At 41.8% G+C, this 21,046-nt stretch overlaps 1 long non-coding RNA gene across 1 annotated transcript in view; it reads left to right on the top strand.

Moving 5' to 3' along the window:
• The window catches only part of LOC141981631 (uncharacterized), a 497,067-nt gene that overhangs the window by 250,713 nt on the left and 225,308 nt on the right, over positions 1-21,046 (top strand). The gene's annotated exons all lie outside the window — the stretch shown is intronic.

The following is a 21,046-nucleotide window of genomic DNA, read 5'->3' as shown; positions in this document are numbered from 1 at the left end:
AGAAATCAGTTTGTTCCTGGATAAGAATGATAAGGCCTAGTTAGTTCAGATCTTTCAGTGAGGCTTGTCAGGTTCTTCTTAGGACAGCCATTTGTCTCTGATTGTGAGACATTTCACACAGCACTGGGGAAACAAAAAATCTTGAATCCAAAAATGCAAATGGTTTGTATTGCTACTGGGTATGAGTTTAGATGGAAAAGGTCTTTACTTTTCTCCTCTGAAGGATAGCCTGCCAGGTATCTGAAAGCTGCTCAGGTTAAATAAGAAAAGAAATGTTAAGAACAATTTTAACCCAACACATGCAAAGTTTGATTGCAGGTCTCATCCAGAGAGTTTGTCTTTCTGGATGATTGTTTCCCCTGATAATCCCAGTTGAGGTTCCAATAGGTAGATGGGTGCCATTCTGAGAGACTGACAATAAACACACCAATGTGCATATTGCTATCTCCAAAAATAGCACATGAATCAGGATTTTTGTTGTCCCTATGGCAAAGTCCTGTGCTTACTTTCTCAATTGCATTGTTTAAAAGAATTATTTGTAACTCCTCTGATGTCTTACATTTACCCCTCTGTGTCCAGTATAAAGCCCTCCTATCATTCATGGCTGCACATGCACGAACATGTTGTGCATCCTGATTATACATAGAAAATAATAGTAGAGATTTTAAATGCAATTTAGGAAGCTCTTATGAAATTGACAAGTGTACTCATTTGCACGCAGCACCCCCTGCTTTGTGCATAGAAATAGATGTATATGTAATGTTTGCAAACCTTGTTTGAGAATTTTGCCCTATAAGTAATGTGAATGGTGGGTCATATAAAGGACGTGGTTAAGTAAAAGGTACTGATGCTGCTGTTACTATGACCAGTGTATGTGGCAGGGCCTGTCTCATTTTTAGTTCCAGAAACAGACCAGTGCAAAGTTTGTCCGCAAGATGACAGGTCTAGAAAATATGAACATTTTCATATGTTGGCTCCTGTCCTCATCTCCCTGGCAGAGAATAACAGAACAAAGATTCTAGCCTGTCTCTTTCATATTTGCTGAGGAATGATCTATTTTATAATATATGCTATCTGTGCACATCAGTGCCTTGCTTGAGGAAGTAATTGTTTCACTGATGAACAAATGTGGCTGTGATATCAGGTCCTTTTTCTGCCTCTGTATGATTACTAGAAATATCAGTTCTTCAGGAATGCCATTAGAAATGTATACGATTGTTGTGTGTGTGGCAACATATGGATCGAAAAGGAAACCGTTTAATTTACAAGAAAAGACAACTGAAGCAACTGATTTTAAGCGACAGTTATATATATATTTTTTTAATGCAGTGGAAGACCAAAAGCTCTGTTTTTTTTTTTTTTAATTTTGTGACCCATAATACAGTTTTTAATAGTATGATACATAAGTATTGCATTCTGTGTGATACACATAAGGCAAAATTTTCAAAGCAACTAAGTCCCATTTTTAAAAGGGACTTAGGCACTTAAGTTCCATTGGCTTTCAATAAGATGTAGGCTCCTTTCAAAATTTTATCTGAAAATTATGCAGCAACTGTAGCTCTGATGGGGCAGGAATATAGGAGTTAATTGAGAGACTCGGAGGTAGTGTGTAATGTTTTTTACAAGGTTAGGAATCCGAAACTGGAAAAGAGAGATGAGTTTAGAAATGGAATTTGAAAAGTATCAGGGGCTAAGAGTCTGTTTCAGATAGCAGGGGAAGAGTGGGCGAAGATTCTACAAGATTTTGCATAGACATGGCAGGTGAATAAGTAAGTGTGGGGTTAGGAAGAAAAGATTGGGGAATAAATTGGGGATTAGAGAGGTGAAGTCAGAAGAAGAAGCAGAGTCAAGTCCATGAAGACTTGAGAGCTAATTCTACTCTCAGTAACAATAAATCAGAGAAACTCCGTTTAAATAAAAAAAAGAGGAGTCCGGTGGCACCTTAAAGACTAACTGATTTATTTGGGCATAAGCTTTTGTGGGTACAAAACGTACTTCTTCAGATGCATGGAGTGAAAATTACAGATACAGGCATAAATATATATGACACATGAAGAGAAGGGAGTTACCTTACAAGTGGAGAACCAGTGTTGAAGGCCAATTTAGTCAGGGTGGATGTCGTCCACTCTCAATAATTGATGAAGAGGTGTCAGTACCAAGCGAGTGAAAATTGCTTTTGTAGCAAGCCAGCCACTCCCAGGCCCTATTCAAGCCCAAATTGATGGTGTTAAGTTTGCAAATGAATTGTAGCTCAGCAGTTTCTCTTTGAAATCTGTTTTTGCAGTTTTTTTTGTTGAAGGATGGCTACTTTTAAATCTGTGTTTGAATGTCCAGGGAGATTGAAGTGTTCTCCTGCTGGCTTTTGTATGTTAACATTCCTGATGTCTGATTTGTGTCCATTTATCCTTTTACGTAGAGACCGTCTGGTTTGGCCAATGTACATGGCAGAGGGGCATTGCTGGCACATGTTGGTATATATCACATTAGTAGACATGCAGGTGAATGAGCCACTGGTGGTGTGGCTGGGTCCTATGATGGTGTCGCTAGAGTAGATTTGGGGACAGAGAAGGCAACGGGGTTTGTTACAGGGATTGGTTCTTGGGTTAGTGTTTCTGTGGTGTGGTGTGTAGTTGCTGGTGAGTATTTGCTTCAGGTTGAGGGGCTGTCTGTAAGCGATGACTGGCCTGCCTCCCAAGGCCTGTGAGAGTGGGGAATCATTTTCCAGGATAGGTTGTAGATCACTGATGTGCTGGAGAGGTTTTTAGCTGGGGGCTGTATGTGATGGCCAGTGGTGTTCTGTTGTTTTCCTTGTAGTAGGTGACTTCTGGGTACTCTTCTGGCTCTGTCAATCTGTTTCTTCACTTCCCCAGGGGGGTATTGTAGTTTTAAGAATGATTGATAGAGATCTTGTAGGTGTTTTGCTCCAATCCCTCAGATAGAGACAATGTGGTTGTATTTTAGGGCTTGGCTGTAGACAGTGGATCGTGTGATGTGTCCTGGATGGAAGCTGGAAGCATGTAGGTAAGTACAGCGGTCAGTAGGTTTCCAGTATAGGGTGGTTTTTTGGTGACATCACTTATTTGCACTGTAGTGTCCAGAAAGTGGATCTCTGTGTGGACTGGTCCAGGCTGAGGTTGATGGTGGGGTGGAAATTGTTGACATCCAGGTGGAATTTTTCAAGGGCCTCCTTCCCGTGGATCCATATGATGAAGATGTCATCATTATAGCGTAAGTAGAGGAGGGGCACTAGGGGACGAGAGCTGAGGAAGCGGTGTTCTAAGTCCGCCATAAAAATGTTGGCATACTGTGGGGCCATGCGGGTACCCATAGTGGTGCCGCTGACTTGAAGGTATAAGTTGTCCCCAAATCTGAAATGGTTGTGGGTGAGGACAAAGTCACAAAGCTCAGGTGTGCCACCTCATCAGGAATACTGTCCCGGACAGCTTGTAGTCCATCCTTGTATGGAATATTGGTGTAAAGAGCTTCTACATTCATGGTGGCCAGGATGGTGTTTACAGGAAGATCACCAATGCATTGTAGTTTCCTCAGGAAGTCGGTGGTGTCTCAAAGATAGCTAGGAGTGCTGTAGCATAGGGTCTGAGGAGAGAGAGTCCAAATAGCCAGCTAATCCTGCTGTAAGAGTGCCAATGCCTGAGATGATGGGGTGTCCAGGTTTCCAAGTTTATGGATCTTGGGTAGCAAATAGAATATCCCTGGTCGGGGCTCTACGGGTGTGTCTATGTAGATTTGTTCCCATGCTGTAGCAGGGAGTTTCTTGAGCAGATGGTGTAGTTTCTTTTGGTAGTCCTCACTGGGATTGGAGGATAGTGGCCTGTAGAATGTGGTGTTGGAGAGTTGTCTGGCAGCCTCCTGTTCATAATCCAACCTGTTCATGATGACTACAGCACCTCCTTTGTCAGCCCTTTTGATTATGTCAGAGTTGTTTCTGAGGCTGTGGGTGGTGTTCCGTTCTGTACAGCTGAGGTTATGGGGCAATGTTTGTTCACAATTTCAGCCTGTGCATGTCTGTGGAAATACTCTGTGTAGAAGTCCAGTCTGTCATTTTGACCATCAGGAGCAGTCCACGCAGAATTCTTCTTGTAGTGTTGGTAGGTGGGTTCCTGTTGGTCAGTGCTCTGTTCAGTAGTGTGTTGAAAATATTCCTTGAGTTGGAGATGGCGAAAGTAGGCTTCCAGATCACTGCAGAACTGTATCATGTGCGTGGGGGTGGTGGGGCAGAAGGAGAGTCCCCGAGATAGGGCAGACTCTTCTGCCGGGCTAAGTGTGTGGTTGGATAGATTAACACTAGTGTTGGGTGAATTAAGGGTGCCACTGTTGTTGCCCCCTGTGGCATGTAGGAGTTTAGATAGTATACTGTCCTTTTTCCTCTGTACCGAAGTAAAGTGTGTGTTGTAAATGGCTTCAATTTAAGTCAATGAATGCACCAGTGTTAAACTGGTGGAAATGGGAACAGAACAAAGTCTTTGGAAAGAGATCGTTTTGCTGGGTTCTGGGCAGGAAGCCAGTGAAGATTTCTGAGAATAGGATGCTATGTTTGCTCTTGTGGATACTGTAAATCAGTGTCGTCATGGACAACTTGAAGCTTGGGGTGGTATATTTAAATAGTGTGACAAAGTTCCTCCTCTGCCTTGGTGGGTCCTGCGCTTATTGGTGGATTTGCTCGCCTCAGAGATTCACAGGAGCCCACTTTCGCTAGTGGCTCAAACCTGCCATTCACTCAGCTAACCTCATCACTGGCCGGCATGGGGGAATGGAAGGAGAACAATCCCCGCAGTCTCTGCTGATCCACCTAGTGGGTTGGGGGACAGGCCAGGGACCTTCCCCTCTGGTGGGACCTATAGTCCAGGACAACTCCTCCTGTATCCAATAGGGAGTTGCGGGGATGGGGGGAACCCGGGCTCACCCTCTACTCTGGGTTCCAGCCCAGGGCCCTGTGGATCACAGCTGTCTACAGTGTTTCTTATAATGGTTGTGTGACAGCTACAACTCCCTGGGCTACTTCCCCATGGCCTCCTCCTAACACCTTCTTTATCCTTACCACAGGACCTTCTTCCTGATGCCAGATAGTGTTTGTACTCCTCAGTCCTCCAGCAGCATGCCCCTGTTACCTTACCCAGGGAAAAAGGACCTGCTTAAGCTGGGGCTAATATATCTGCCTTCTATCACTCTCCTATAGCCATCTGGCCCGACCCTGTCACAACAGGTCTTCTAATTCCCTGTTAGCCCTTCTTTATTCATTTTACATTACACCTGTCATAGTTTATTCTGCTTTCTATTGACTTCTCAAGGGTTAGATTTACATTTTCTGAATGATCCTGGGGGCAAATGTTCCCTTCTAGATTCACATGCATTGTCTCAGTGTTACTAATGGGGGTTTCTCATGTGGATCTAGAGTAGAATAGGCGGCTCATTGTGGGTTAAACCTTTCTTGCTATAGGCCTTGATATTGCATTGTGATACCTTCTGGTAAAGTCAATGGAAACCAAATTGACAATAATGGAAATTACCGGGTAAATTCTTTTTATGAGCTTTTAAATAATGAAGTTCCCTCCAAATCTGTACTGCTCAAGAAAAACCTTGTCCTCTCATTCAATTAATTAATCTGTAATTTCCCCACATTCAAAATTCTCCATAGGGAGTCTTCCTTCACACTTAGTTTGACTATAGAATCTTATTCCTCCTTGAATTTTTTCCTTGGGTACGAAAATGAGTCTTTTCCAGATTTCAGAAGTCTTGTGGGACATTGATACAGAGTAGATCAACCCAATGGTAATTAAAAGATTAGCAAAGGATAATCAATAGAAAATGACCTATAGGTAAGCTTAATTATAGGGCCCATAACGCAGTTCTGGGGATATCATTAACTTAGAGATCATGACCAGAGTGGTTTATGATTTGATCCTTCTCTGGTAGCGAAGGTTAAAAAATGAAATGGAGCATGTTATTTTACATTGTATAGTGTTTGCAAATTAGAGGCAAGAAGGTCTTTTGTAGTTCTAAACATTTGTGGAATAATCGTAAATAATCCCATTTTACTGACCGATCTTTCTATAATGGAATTTAATGACAGTAGATGTATTTGGCTACTGGTCACTAAAAGGGGCAGTGGATGGCAGGGGCAGAGTTATAAAGTCAGTCACCTACTTTAGCAGGGGACAACCTTCAATATGTATGGATTATGTATTTCAAATATTGCTTTTCACATAAAGCCTTATTGTAACATGAATTTTTTTATTAAAATAAAAAAATTAGGCTTTTATATGGGTACAACATTTTTTAAGATTGAAAAGGTGAGCCCACTTGAATGGGTGACAGCATTTATGTTAAAAAAGGCAGACGTGATTGATGTATGAAAGCTAGCTATGAGAACTGAGAAGTTTATCCAAGTGAGATATCCAAGTTTATATAAGTGAGAGGGGCTTCAGAAATAGGGAGGGTACTTTGTTGTCTTGTGAGGCAAGGAAAGTAATCAATACATGTGTTTGCCTAGGCAACAAAATACATAAGGTGAGAATTCCTGATGCCCTAACCAAGGGGAGATTTCATGGAGTTGCCAGAAAAAGTTAGTGGAAGATTCCACAGAAGTCAAGATCTGGAATACAATGCATTTTTTCAGCCTCAAACTAAAGCACCATAATCTATGTCTTCACGGTAGTGTAAACTTGGGGCTTACACTGAAGCTTGAGCCCAAACCCCTCTACCATCTACACATAGTTCTGTCTGACTCAGGCCCAGGCCCCAGGATGCAACAGGGTGGATAGGTTCAAACCCAGGTTCCTCTGTGACCTGGGTCAAAGCACCATCATTTTGCAGTGCGGACACAGCTTGAGCCCAGGCACCCTGGACTTGGGCTCTGAGAGTCTGCCAATATGATCCGACAACCGGGCCGGTGTTGTTAGTCCTCTCTATCCTAAAAGTAGCCAATTGACTCCCAGGAAATGGAAGCAAGCCCCCTTGTTCAAATTCAGCAGCTCATTTTCATTTTATTCTGACCATTGAGCTGCAAACACAGTGAACATTCTCCTGCATATGCAATGGCCACTGGCCAGCAGAAATCCTTTGCCAAGTGTGCTGCTTCGTGGTTGCAGGAGTACAGCGAGATTTTGGGTGAATCTCTGATGTGAGGCAAGCAAAAGTTTTTTTTTTTTCTTCTTCTTTTTTTAGTAGGAGCACCAAGAATGAAAGCTTGTCTGTCTCACCAACAGAAGCTGATTCAATAAAAGATATTACTTCACCCTGGGACTAACATGGCTACAACTACACTGCATTTACGAATATAGTTCATTTAAACTAAATGTAGTCCATGGATGACTAAATCATTTGTCTAAAATACAGGGGCAGGGAGAAGTGGGAGTGGGGTTTTTAAAGAAATTCAGAAGTGTGCTGGGGGCAGGGAGGGGAGCTGGTAGTGTGGCTGTAGAGTTCTTTGAGAGTCCGTATTAGCGTATGTTTGCATGCAGTCATAAAAGGCTGTTTTGAAAGCCGTGGGGAGGCAGTAATCCAGGCAGATGCTAACACAGCATCCTGTTGATTCCCTCATGAATTTTGCCCCAATGCTGAGTGCTGATAGCTGCAAACTTTTCCCATAGCAAGAACTCCAGATAGGTAGTCACATTTTGGGGAAGCGATTACTTTGGTAGCATACGCAGCTGGCTTGCCATGGGAAGCTTAGAACAAAACCTTTTTGCCGTTCAGGAGCCACAAGAATTATGTCCTCCAAGATGTGGAATGCCTAAAATGATCAAGCATGCTGTGGCCGTCCCTCTTGCCCTAAAGCCCAAGGTGGTCTGCAATTTGTAAACAAAGGCAAAAGAGGGGTATGCAGGTCCCCCCAGAATAACAGTGGGGACTGTAACTCTGCTTACGACAATGTCATTTGGTGGCAATAGTGTCCCAGATCGTCCACATCGGTAGACTCCCAAGTGGTCGAAAACCCTGGCATTATGCACCTTTCCAGTGCAGCCCTCACTGGCATCCAGAAATTGGTCTCTGCTGTCCACAAGAGCCTGCATAATAATGGAGGTTTATGTATTCATTTGCTCCCTAAGGAGGGCAAACTGTGGGCACCTGAGTCCAATCAATGACCCTGGCAGAATTTGGAAAGCCCATTCTCTCAAAGCAAGCAATTACTTCAGAAATATTGTTTGTGCTCACCACGGTTGAGTAAATCACATGCCTGACCACCTCAGAAACCTCTGCCACCACTTACCTCACAATTGACTTATCAACATCAGACTGGTTAGCAACAAACTAGTAGCAGTCTGGGGTAGCCAGCTGGCAGATGGTTATGGAAACCTACTTCTGGACCGTTGTGGTTACCCTCATGCATGTCATGACATTGGAGGGTCAGGGCAAGCTGCTCACAAAACTGTAGAAATGTACCTTTCTTCATGCGAAAGCTCTGGACCTACTGTTGATCATCCCAGGTCTGCATGACAATTTGATCCCACTAGTCTGCACTTGTGTCCCTGCCCAAGAAGCACCAGTCTACTTAGGAGGCATCAGTGGCTATAGAGAGTGCCGTGAGCCACATCAGCAAGTTTGAGTCTTCTATGTCTGTATCCTCCTCCTCCTCCTCCTCCGTTAGCTGCATCAGGTGCCTTCAGTGGGCCAGAAAACACCATTGAAATGTTCATCAGCATCTCATGGAAGCTCTGCCTGTTTCCTGAAAAAGGAGTAAAAGCCTGAGCAAGAGAAGGTCTTCAAATGATGACTCCTCAGTGTTTCTGGCTTTGGTTGCTGAAAGCATGCAGACCAAAATGACAGCTCAGCAGGATGTGTGAGTGGGCTGTGGACAGTCAGGTTTTCTCACACTGCACCACGAAGAAAGTGGTAGAGTAGCCACATTTTGGGAGGGTGCTAAGTAGTCTGGTTTATGGCTGGCTGGACTCAAGTCTGCATACTGGAGAATGAATGTTGGGGACCCAGCCTCAAAAATTGTTAACCTGGGGGCCCTAATGCATGTGGATGCTCAAGCCCTGGCCTTTCAAACCCAGGGTCTGCAGACTTGAGTCCCACTATCCCTGGGCTTACCTTGCAGTGTAGACCTATCCTTAGACAGCCAGTTACAATGTCTAATGGCTGACTGACATCACACTCATCCAACCTATAGCTGAAGCATACATTCAATTGGAACACATCATTATTATTGCTTATAATGACTTCAACACCTATGGAAAGTGACTTTACTATACGATCAGTAAATCAAATAAATACATTGCTAATCGCTAGCCATTGATACAAATATTCTCAATATCAAGGTGATCTCTATGGCTGAATCCAAAAGTCACATAGTCTAACCAAATTCTCACATATTAAAAATTTGTATAATTCAGTTTTTTAAAATTTATTTCAGAAAACAAAAGATCAAATGAAGGTGTGGAGGGATGGAGAAGTTAGATAAGATAAGTTAGAAATGAACATTCCTATCAGGTGAGTTACCTACTCCATGGAATAATTAATTGTAATATAAAATCAAATAAAGAGGAGCACTCACCAATTTGCATACATGAAATGTATGAATAGAAGTAATTGTACACTGACTGCAACCTTGTCCTCATGTCACACTGTTTCTGTCAGAATTTTGTTCAACCACCTTGACTCAGCTTTAAGTTACAGTAGTATGTGAATTTATTGACATGCATGAACTGAACTGTCACACATTTTTTATTTATAATCAGCCTAGAGAGAGCTTCAGTAAAATCCATGGAGAAATCTGCAAGAAACAAACAAAAGGGGCACATAAAAATGTTGGCTTTGTTCTGAGCTCACAAAGATTCTTTCATCCACACATGTAATGATGTAAAGGATATCATTTAAACCTCCTAATCCAGGAATTTCTGTGTCAAGGAAGAATTTTCATGCATGTTTTAGCTCTTTGTTCCTAGTTTATCGCAGCATTTATAGAGCCAAATCCTAAAACCTTTACACAGGCAAACTTTCCATTTAAGGTCAATGAGAGTTTTGGTTTAGTAAGGACTTTTAGGTTGGTTCCACCAACTCATATTAATTGGAGCAGGGACTGGAACCTTGGTGTTTCTTCTCCTGGGTGAGTGCTCTGATTACAAGGCTATAGAGCCCCTGTTAGCAGGGCAGTTAAGTCACTACCTGGAGTAGAGATTTGTACCTGGGTCTCTCACATCTCAGGTGAGTGCCCTAACCATGGGGCTGTGGAGTATGCGGGGGGAGATCAGGCAGTGGCACCAGCACCTCAACCTCCATTTTGTGAATGGCACAGAAAGTCCCCTTGTGAAACCAGTCCAAAAAATTAAAGAGAGACATTTCCGTTTTTTTCTGTGTCAACCAAACCAATTCACCAAAATCAATACAAATATGTGGAGTGTTTTGTTGGACCCAAATCTGCATTTTTGCCACTCTGTCTTCACTGCTATTTTTAGTCATGCCAGCTAGATTCAAGCTAGCACTGGTATGTCTACATGAGCTGCAGTCACACTTTCTGAATGCAGTATAGACATATCCACAAGGACAGAGAGAGTCCCCACTCTCCAGTGGTGAATAAGTGAACATAATTGGTGCCCATCCGAACCTTATGGAAAAGCCATATAGAATTTCTATAGAATTTTTAAACTAATTTATAGATTTTAATATCAGGGATATAATTCCCTATTGGATACTATAAAATGTTTTTTAAATGCTACAGAAAGTGTATTATTATCTATTAAATTTTGATTAGTTTGTGGAGTAACATCTTTTGAACCTTATTTGTTTCATTCTTACTAAATTAAATTTTTCTCTTCCATAATTGGAAGTGCATAAAGAATAGTGTTCTGAACTTACTGTTGGCTACTATTTTACCTCTGTTGGGGGTTTTTAATGGGAGAGAAGTCCAATATTCCATATGGAGAATGAAACCTGTCAAATGCTTTGGAAAACTGGGCAATTCAGCCACGTTACTTACAGCTACTTTTATTTGCTCCTCTGACAGTAATAGCCTATCTTTTGTACCATTGGCCTTTGGCAACCATGGAAGCATATTTTTGAAAGAGGAAGGAAATAAAAATGGGATTAAGCCACAGGGAGCTGGGGGAGAGGAGAAGAAATCTTGAAAAAGCAGAGCAAACTAGGAAATATCTTCAGAGCAAGTGCCTCAAGTATAGATTTCTCTTTGTCACATTCTCCTTACATAGAACCCAATATAGTACACCTTTTCGACCTTTAATACTTTTGTTATGTCGAAATAGAGCTGGTCAAATATTGCCATATTGTGTGAATTATTAGTTTAACTCTTAAAATGAATTGGTTTTTATTAAGCTTTCGTCCCTTTTCTGTTTTGCTGACCTCAAACAGTCACAGTTAAACTTTACTGACATATTGTGATGACTGGTGTGTGCATTGCCTTCCTGCTCCCTGTGTTTCCTGGTTCCTGCACCCTGAACTCAGTCCTTGTTTAAAGCTGTGTGTGTGTGTGCGCAGTGTTGGATGTGTGCAGTTATTCAAGGCCTGCTGCTACATATCTGCTGTTTGGGCTGGTACTTGTTGTTCAAATGTTGCTGACGTGACCGGTTCATGGTTATTACATGTTTTGATTGACAACCTACCTATGTATCTTTGGTTTGGGGTTTTTTTTTTATTGCTATTCTGGGGTGCATCAGAGAAACATAATGGTGATGAGTGCTTCTTTTCTGTAACCCATGCTGCCTGTATGTCCTTTGGCTGATGACTGACAATACTTTTTGTTTGAAATGTTCAGAACTATGTGCAGATCATGCAATCCTCCGATGCTGCTAGGTTACCCTTGCTGCAGAACTGTTTAGGCTGTGATGACATTGATATTTATGATGGACTTCCAGAGCCCGAGTCTTCTTTTGATGCAGCTGTGTACCACCTTAACGAGTATTTCGGCACTGGAGTTTGTGTTCTGTTAAAGACAATTTTTTTTCTCAGCTCCCCAGCAGCCCAACAAAACCATACATGAGTTTGCATGTTGCTTGCAGCAGTTGGCCTAGGACTGTGAATTTGGGGCTGTTATGGTGGTCATGCTCAGGAATATTTTTGTGGCAAGTATAGCCAATGGCTGCCTGGGAGAACAATTACTGGCTGAAGATGCTAGAATGCCAACTTTTGATACTGTGTTTGTGAAGAGTGAGGCATTTGAGAGGGCTCGGGTTGAAAGGGGTTCTGTGCCTCAAGCTGCTGCTGCTTTTGTGCCTATGCTTAAACAGTCAACTGCTGCTCCTATTTCCCTTGCCCAAAGTCATACAACGCTACCTGCTCCTGCTCCACACTCTTGGCAGCGAAAGTTGCTGTCTCTTCACTGTTTTCACTGTCAGTATGGGTCACTTGGCCAATATTTTTGCCTGCCTGGCTAGCACTGCTGTGTTTTGAGTTTGCAGGAAGGAAGGATTCTTTACATTAGTGTGCTGTGCTACACTGGATCTTGAAGACGGGATGCCTGAAGTGCATACTGTGAATGTGGAGCCACATGAAACCACTTTTACCAGGGACCCTGATGTTTCCTGTAGTATGATCGTCTCACGTGGCAAGGTGCTGGAGCTGGTATCCCATATCGTGGAAATTAATGGTACACTGTTGAAGTGCATGGAGGGTATGGGTGCAGAAGTTAACATTCTCCATTCTGCATTAGCTCACAATCTGGACATTTGCCCATCTACAATGATTACAAAAGCTTGGTATCTGTATGCCTTGCAGACAGTGGGTGAAGCTGTCTGCTCTGTGCTCTACAAAGGCATAGCCTTGACTGCAAAGTTTTACGTTGTTAAAGGCATGGCTGTGATTATTGTTCCATTTTTGTCCTATGATCTGTGCTTACAGCTTGATATTATGCATGAACTCTCACGGAATACCTCAGGTGTGGTTATGTCAGCTAGAATAGAAGGGGATACCCAAGATATTGTCCAGAGACACTGTGGTTTATTTAACGGTGGTGTTCTGTCCACAGGGTGTGTACTCTCTGCAGTTGGATTTAAACGCCAAGCCCTTTGCACCGTCTGCATGTTGTGTACATCCTGCACTTGTGGAAAAGATCCGAGCAGAGTTGCAGTGCATGAAAGCTCATGGTATTATTTGGGAGGTGGAAGTGCCTATGGATTGGAGCTCACCCATGATGAGCATATACAAGAAGAATAGTGATATTCAACTGCGCACCAGTTTTAGGGCACTTAATAAATATATGAAATGTGAGCAATTTCAATTGCCAACCTTCAAAGAGGTGACTTGCCATGTCAGTGGATCCTGGATTTTCTCTTTGTTGGACTACTGATACAGTTATTGGCAAATATCTGTGGCTGAAAGTTTACAGTTGTTATTGACTTCCAGCACACCAATTGGCGGCTACTGGTAACAACAACTCCCTTTTGGCTTAGTCTCGGCTCCTGAAATATTTCAGAGAGTTGTGTTGGCTCCTGCGTAGTATCCAGGGTGCACATTGCTATTGCAGCTTTTGCATCATCTTTGCTAAGAATCTTCCTGAGCATAATGCTATTCTGGACCAGGTGCTAACCTGACTACAACAAGCTGCTATAAAGTTGAGTTTTTTCAAAAGATGCTGTATAGTTTCTATGTCATTCTTTATTGGCTGACGGTGTGACACTAATGCCTGAATAGCTACAAGCTGTTGCTTTACTACTGTTATCCACTGATTGGAGCGGTTTACATTTGTTCCTTGTCCTAGCTCAATACATAGGTGACTGTGCTCTGCTCTATTTTAGTACCCTTGCCAAACCGCTGTGGGATTTAACCCACAACAGTTGGTTTGGACTAAAGAAGCAAAGCAGGCTTTTGAAACCCTGCATCAAGCCCTATGTCAGATCCAATCCGGTGCTTATTTTAATCCATGGAATTCAAGCTGCTTCAAGAGGGACAGCTGAGTTATATTTGCATCACACATTCTCACCATGATGGAAGTGAAATATTGCCAGACAGAGCTAGAGTTCTTGGCAATGGTTTTTCCTATTGTATGCTTCAAGGTATACTGAGCATGAAGACATTTCACCTTAGAAACTGATCATTTACCTATTCCAGGCCTCTATCATAAGGCCATTGACCTGCTGAGTGTGAAGCTTGCAGTGGTGGATTATTCAGTTTCAGCAGTATCGTTTTGATTTGGTTCATAAGAAGACATCATTTACTTGCCAGTGGGTCTTTCAAGAAATTCTGCTGGGTTGGCACCCTCCTATCTTGAAATGACAGAGTACACTGAATGCTTTGGACTGAAAGATTTGCCAGTTAACTTAGGGAAGACAGCTGATGCCAGTCTTCAAAATGCTGAACTGTGCAGGGTGATATTTGCTGTACATGTGGGTTGGACAGACTCAGTCCTTACATTTTTTTTTGTCAGCATTCTACAAAATTTGTTCTGAGTTCACAGTGAAGACATGTGCTACTCCACATATTGGATGCAGAGGAGCCCAAGTGATCATTCCAGAAGCGTTGCGACAAGAAGTCCTGTATGTAGCTCATGAAGGACATTTGGGAGTAACGAAGATGAAGGAATTCCTGTGTAGTTATGCATAGTGTCCAGGGCTGAACGCAAACATTGGTTGTCATATGAAGGCATGCTCAGCTTGCACAATGAATAGAACTATTCTCCCTCTGGCCTCTTTGAAACTGCTAGACAATGGCAGAGGATTGCAGTGGCTATTACTGGCCCCTCGATTACACTGCATGGTTACACACTCTTGATGTTACAGGCTGTTATAATTTCACAAGGCATCTAAAAGGAGCTTTTCTTATCTCACCACTTTATTTGCTATATGAGGCCCTATGAGGACCAAGTTGTCTACGTGGACAGGCAATGTTCATCCCACTCCTTTGTTGTCCTCGAAGCTGACTAATGTGACGAGGAAACATACTAGTTTCAACAAGTATATCTATGCAAGACTCCAGGCATTCTATCCTGGACAAGCAGTGTATATTAGACGAGGGTCTGGAAACATTTTTGATACTTGTGTATGATCTTGTGGGCTGTAGAGTATGGGGTGTGGTAAGTGCAATTGCCATAGGGAACACACTTTGTTAACCAGCCAGATATACTGCCTACTGAAAGGGGAACAGATAGGGAAGAGAATGCTCTTTCTGCATACAATGATGTTATGTGCCAGTTGGCACCTAGGCATCAGCATCCACCTTTTGAGCTGAATCAGAGATGCCACTGAATGTTTTGGGAGAAGGGAAGGAAATTGTGATGCTTTCCTGCTTCCTGCTCCCTGAATTCAGTGTTCCTGTTTAAGGCTGTGTGTTTGCCTAGCTGTTCTGGGCCCACTGCTATATATCTGCTGCTTGGACTGCTATCATGTTTTGTTCAAACTTTTGCTGACCTAGTTGGTTCATGGTTACTGCATATTTTGATTGACAACCTACCTGTGTGTCTTGCTTCATTCTTTTTATTTTTTTTTAAGGTTGCTATTCTGGGGTTCATCAGAGCATAACACATGAATATTCTTGTATGTAGCACTATTCATGCTGGAAGTGTGTGCGCACTTATCCAATCAGGGAGCAGAAACAATGATTTATGTGACTAATCACAACTAAACAACTATCCTGAATAGTGAACCTGCAGAGAACGGTTTCTAATCAATCCATAGATTTTTTTAAAAAATGACAAAAAATGTGCTGAATACTTCTGAATAAATGTAAAGAGAGAGACATCTGCTTGTGTTTTTTTTTCTGCAAGAAGAAAGAGGCTGCATTATTATTTGCCTAATAAATTATTCATTGTGAATTATTCGCCCAGCTGTATGGCTAGACAGAAACAGGAAGTGACAAGACTGCTTATTAATAGATTCCCCAATCTATAATAAGAAATTCGTATACTGCTTGCTCTTTTTTGTGCTAGTTTGAATACATTTGAGTCAAATTTTAAAATTACTGGGTAGAATAGTGAGCTTGACATGGGTTAATTTTAAACTTGCCATGAGCTCTTGCATTGAAAATAACAGCTTGTGTGGCTGCAGCCACACTTTATATGCCTGTTATGAGCTCTCATGACAGGACTGATATAAACTCATGATACCGTTGTACAATACATGGGAGATTTGAAATGATATCACCTGTTTTCCTTCTTTCTCTTTATATTCTGTACTTGTAATTGATTGCATAGGAGAAGGTTACGCAGCTGAGATACAACTAGTGAAGTAATTGAGAGACTACAAAACACACATCTAGGTGAGGGCTGGAGCTACAGAAGCCCACCATTTTATGCACTATCAGCCTCACTCCCCCCTTCAAAGTCTCTATTTCTGAAGGATTAATGAACATTTTAAAAGGCTGTTTTAAAACTAACTGTAGTAGAACCCCTCTGATAGAATCATAGAAATATAGAGCAGGAAGGGACCTCAAGAGGTTGTCAAATCCAGCCCCCTGTGCTGAGGCAGGGCCACGTAAACCTAGACTATCCCTAACAGGTGTTTGTCCAACCTGCTCTTAAAAACGTCCAGTGATGAGGATTCCACAACCTTCCTTGGAAGCCTAGTCCAGATCTTAACTACCCTTATAGTTAGAATTTTTTCCTAACTGTAAGTAGGAGAATGATCCTGCTATTGTGGGGAACTTTCCTGTCTTCTGCACTATCCTGGTGGAACTGGATAGCAAAAGGATCTGAGTCCTCGCTCCAACTCCCTTTACCTGGAGGCCTGCCTGACCTCGAGGACTTCCTTTCCACTCTCCCGTGTGGAAGAATCCTTGTAACCAGACAAAGCTGAGCCCAGGATTCCTGGGAGGCTTAACCCCCAGTGTTGTTATTGTCACTTAGGACAGGGGCTAGGGTGTTCCCGTGCTGGAGTACTCTCTCCACACTGGCCACTTCCCTAATCCACTGATCATTACATTGAGTTCAAACCAAATACAATTAATTCAACAGCAACTGTAAGAAATATAAGGAAAAATGGAAAAGGTTAAAGGAAACAAGGAACCTTGCCCTATGGGCACAGGGAATACCACAAACAGCAGTCTCTGAGGTGAAAGAAAAGTTTACAGTCTGTTCCTCACAAGTCCCAGGCCTCCCTTCCAGGACCTGGCTGTGCTGCGGTGATACTGTGGGTAAGACACCTGCTCTGGTGGTGGCCTCAGGCACTAGGTGGCAGGAATCCTTCTCCCCAGTATTGGTCCGCCTGTCATGTTCTCATCCTCCCCCCCAAGTCCAGCTTCTGCATGATATCTGTTGGAAATCAGCTAATTGATAATGGCTAGGTTGAAGGGTAAATGGAGGTAGCTGATACTTAATCACATTAAAAATAGATTAATAATAAAATACATCTATAGAATTTTGCATATTTGATTGTATCCTCCTCCCAAATTTCATGTCACATGTCATCTTAGAATTAGATTTTCAGAAGTGCTCAGTGTTGGCCTAACACTTCTCCTATTGAAAGTAATGGAAGTTTTACTGTTGACAGGACTGCGCTCCCATTAAAGCCAACACGAAGTGCTTTTGCAAAGCTCTGCCTTAAATTGTAAGCTATTTGAGGTGAGCGCCCCATATCTTTGTATGTGATTGTACTGCACCTAGCACATTTGGACCTTTGTACTAACTGGGGACACTGGATGTTGCTGCAATATGCATATTTACTACTAATTAATAATAAATAAAATATTTGGTGTAGTGAGCAAGCTGACAATCAGGAATAGGCAGTGGTGAAGCAATTTTTCTCCTATATTACAGCCATGAGTGACTGACAGCTGATAAAACTAGACAGAACCAGCATGAGACTTAGATACACTCTCAACTAAATTGCTAGATCACTTATGCAGAATTAGTGTCCCCATTAAGCAATAGTCATTTGTACTAAGTATTAGTGTTGAGCTGATTCCCTGGGAGAAGTCCCAATTAAGTGGAGTTATAGTTAGAAGTACACTTGGCCAGAGTTTGTTGACAAGCACACGTGATATTACTTCACCATTGTAAAAAAGTAGCAGTATATCACTTTCTGATGTATTTTTATCTGTCAGTCATAGTTATATGTAGAATGGCATTTTGTCAGAATTGAACTGATCTTGTACCACCATGCTGCTGCTTCAGTCAAGTTTTAGAATTTGAATGACACGTAATGAAGTTCTCTTGATTAATTAAGTATTTTAACAAAAATAAGTTGCATTCTAAAAATCACCAATAAGCTAGTCTTCACTCATTATCAAAAGCTGGCCTGTCCTTAACATCCCAGGGCTTTGCCTGAGGCCAAAATGGTCTCTAACAATCCATCAACTTCTATGACAACATGGGGAGTCATGACATATTGTAGTCTTTATAGTGTCATTTAAAAAGTGCTGTTACACCAGATTATGCATCTCTGCATCACCAGATTATGCAACTTCTATGACAACATGGGGAGCCATGACATATTGTAGTCTTTATAGTGTCATTTAAAAAGTGCTGTTACACCAGATTATGCATCTCTGACTGAAGTAAATGACTATGCATGACAGTAAAGTGGATCTACAGGTACTTAAAGGCAATGTTATGTTGTATTAATTTGGACCCCTCCCTAATGTCCTAAATGCCTACTAGTGGAATCATTCACTCCTGGGTAACAATGTCACATTGTATTGTAAGAATCGCGTAAGTGCTTCTATTTTTGCCTGCAGCCATGTTGCAAATCACTAGAGGGGAGTCGGAATTTGCAAACAAGCCTGATGAACTAAAAGCAAGCATATGGTATAAGCGAGTTGTTGCTCTCCTACTGAGATGAATTTAATATAGATACTTATATTTTAAATGTACACAAATTGTAAATCCATTACTTGGCTCATACCACTAATAGCACAATCCGTGGTGTTGCTTTGCCCGCTTGTAATTTACTCGTTCACTGATGTATTATAGATAGTAGTTAGGACAAAGCATTAACGGTGTACACCTGAAGTCTCTCAGTCTCTCTCTCTCTCTCTTTTCAGGAATTGTTGAACAATTGAGCAGGGGGTTGGACTAGATGACCTCCTGAGTTCCCTGCCAACCCTGATATTCTATGATTCTAAGGGCACTCCAAACAATTATATTTGTAACAGATAACCCTGTCCTTTTGCCATTTTCTGGAGCTAACTCTCACACTGACTCATATCACAAGAGACAGAGATGTGATGGCATTGATTGAAATGGGAGTTTTGCTTGAATGAGAACTAATCAAACCTGAGTGAGGTCCTTGGGATTTGACTCATAATATAGTTTGATAGCTGCAGTAATGTATAATTTCTATCGGTTAGCTTTAGTTTCTTCATTATTAGAGCTGGTTGAAATTTTTTGAATTTCAAAATTTGGATGATGTTTCAATTCCATGAAAAGCTTCCCTATTTCAACTTTTCATCCCAATGCAGGACTAAAACAAATGTTGAAATATCAGAATTTCCCGCAGGATGGGAATTCAGATGTTTGCTCATTTCTAGATAGGATTTATATATAAAATAATGCCAAAGGTTTTTAAAGGTCTTCAAAAACATTTTCTGAGCCACTGGAAAATTCTGTACTCAGCTAATTGACTGGAAAGTGGTTGCTAAGCCTTTGCTTATGTATTAAATCCCCCCACCCCTGCCCCGGAATTGATGAAACCTGGTTGAAATTCAGATTGTGTATGAGGCATGGCATCTGATGTGTGAACCTTGTTATACAGTGTTACTGCACTAGACCATGTTCCTTCTCATTAGCTTTCTGTTTAGTAGCCAAATGCTGACACACACAAAAATACTCACAATCACTTTATGAGCAAGTTAAACTAAGACTTGATATTGGTTCAGTTAAGATACACACGCTAAACTGCAAGTACAAATATTTTTAAGCTTGAAAACTATAGACCAAATTGTCAATAAAGTTACCAGGTAGTGCAGAGGTGCACCCACTCTGTATAAACCCTAGAGGAATGGTTGCAGAAGGAATGCATTCTGTTATTTACCCTTTGAAAAGGTGCAGAATGCACTCTCCCCCGCGTAGACTTGCTCCACCAGCTGGTGTGTTCAACGCTGCCAGCAGCACTAGATTCTCAGAGATTTTCCCTCTCTGAGTAAGCAAGACTTTGCCTTATTACAGAGGTGCAATTGGTGGTGCGGCTCCCTGGAACCCCCTGTGAGTTCCTGTGCAGAGTTGGCTACAATTTGTGTGGATTTTTTACTGAATGCAATAGAAAGGAAGAAGAGAAAATAAAAATAGGAGAAATAGTAAAAGGGGTAATCCATAAAATCTCTATAACAGCCTATATAAATCTTTAGGAAATATATACAGAAGGAAGTTATTTTGAACATTACATAACTGTAGTTATGAAATGCATTATTGTTCTCATCCATTTTAATTCAAAATCCTTTAACCAGACGCTGTGTATTTATGAATGTTTCCAGTCCCTTTTTGAGGCACATACACTACAGTGCCCTTTCAAATTTGAATGTCACAAATGTGGAATCTGTCCAATACTCAATATTTAGTCGTGAGGAATCCATCCAGTAGTGCAGAATGACTTTCACAGCAGCTGTGATCAAGATGATTGAGTGTTTTTATTTATTCCACACAATTTTTTAAAATTTAAACACAAGCATTATAACAACTCCACCCCCAAATCTTCCTAGACAGATGTTATCCATTTTGCTACAGTTCTAAAAATTGATCTAATGAAAGCCTTACCATACACTAGGGCCCTTGTCATGTTACAACAGTGTGCTTCTTCAGTACAGTAAACACTCCTCCACATACAGGTGTGCAGCTGTATTGTTTATCTTTTCTAAGGCAAATCCTTGTTTGCATACAGCCAAATCCTTCCCTCTCTCACAGTGGTGGTGGGGCCTTGACCTGGCAGAACCTATTTGCCTCTGCTCTAGGAAATAGTGGAGGAGAATTTGAGGACCTTAGCTGCTCTGTTCCAATGCCCCAGTGAACAGAAGTCTTGAGCAAGGCCTGTAGATCCATAACTACAGCTGTTTTCCCTCAAGGAAGAGAGAGTATACTGGCCAGGAGGGCTACTGCAGACCTGTGGTTGTACAGTTGCTTTTCAGCTCTCCCCAGCCCCATGAAATCCCCATGTGCAGGTTGTAGTTTTATAACCTCTGTGCTTGTTTTTGTATTTGATGTTTAGAGTTG

Source organism: Natator depressus, chromosome 2 (assembly GCF_965152275.1).
Source record: "Natator depressus isolate rNatDep1 chromosome 2, rNatDep2.hap1, whole genome shotgun sequence".
Lineage (NCBI taxonomy): Eukaryota > Metazoa > Chordata > Testudines > Cheloniidae > Natator > Natator depressus.
The sequence above is the reverse complement of the archived record's forward strand: the minus strand, read 5'-3'. Positions and strand labels throughout refer to the sequence as shown.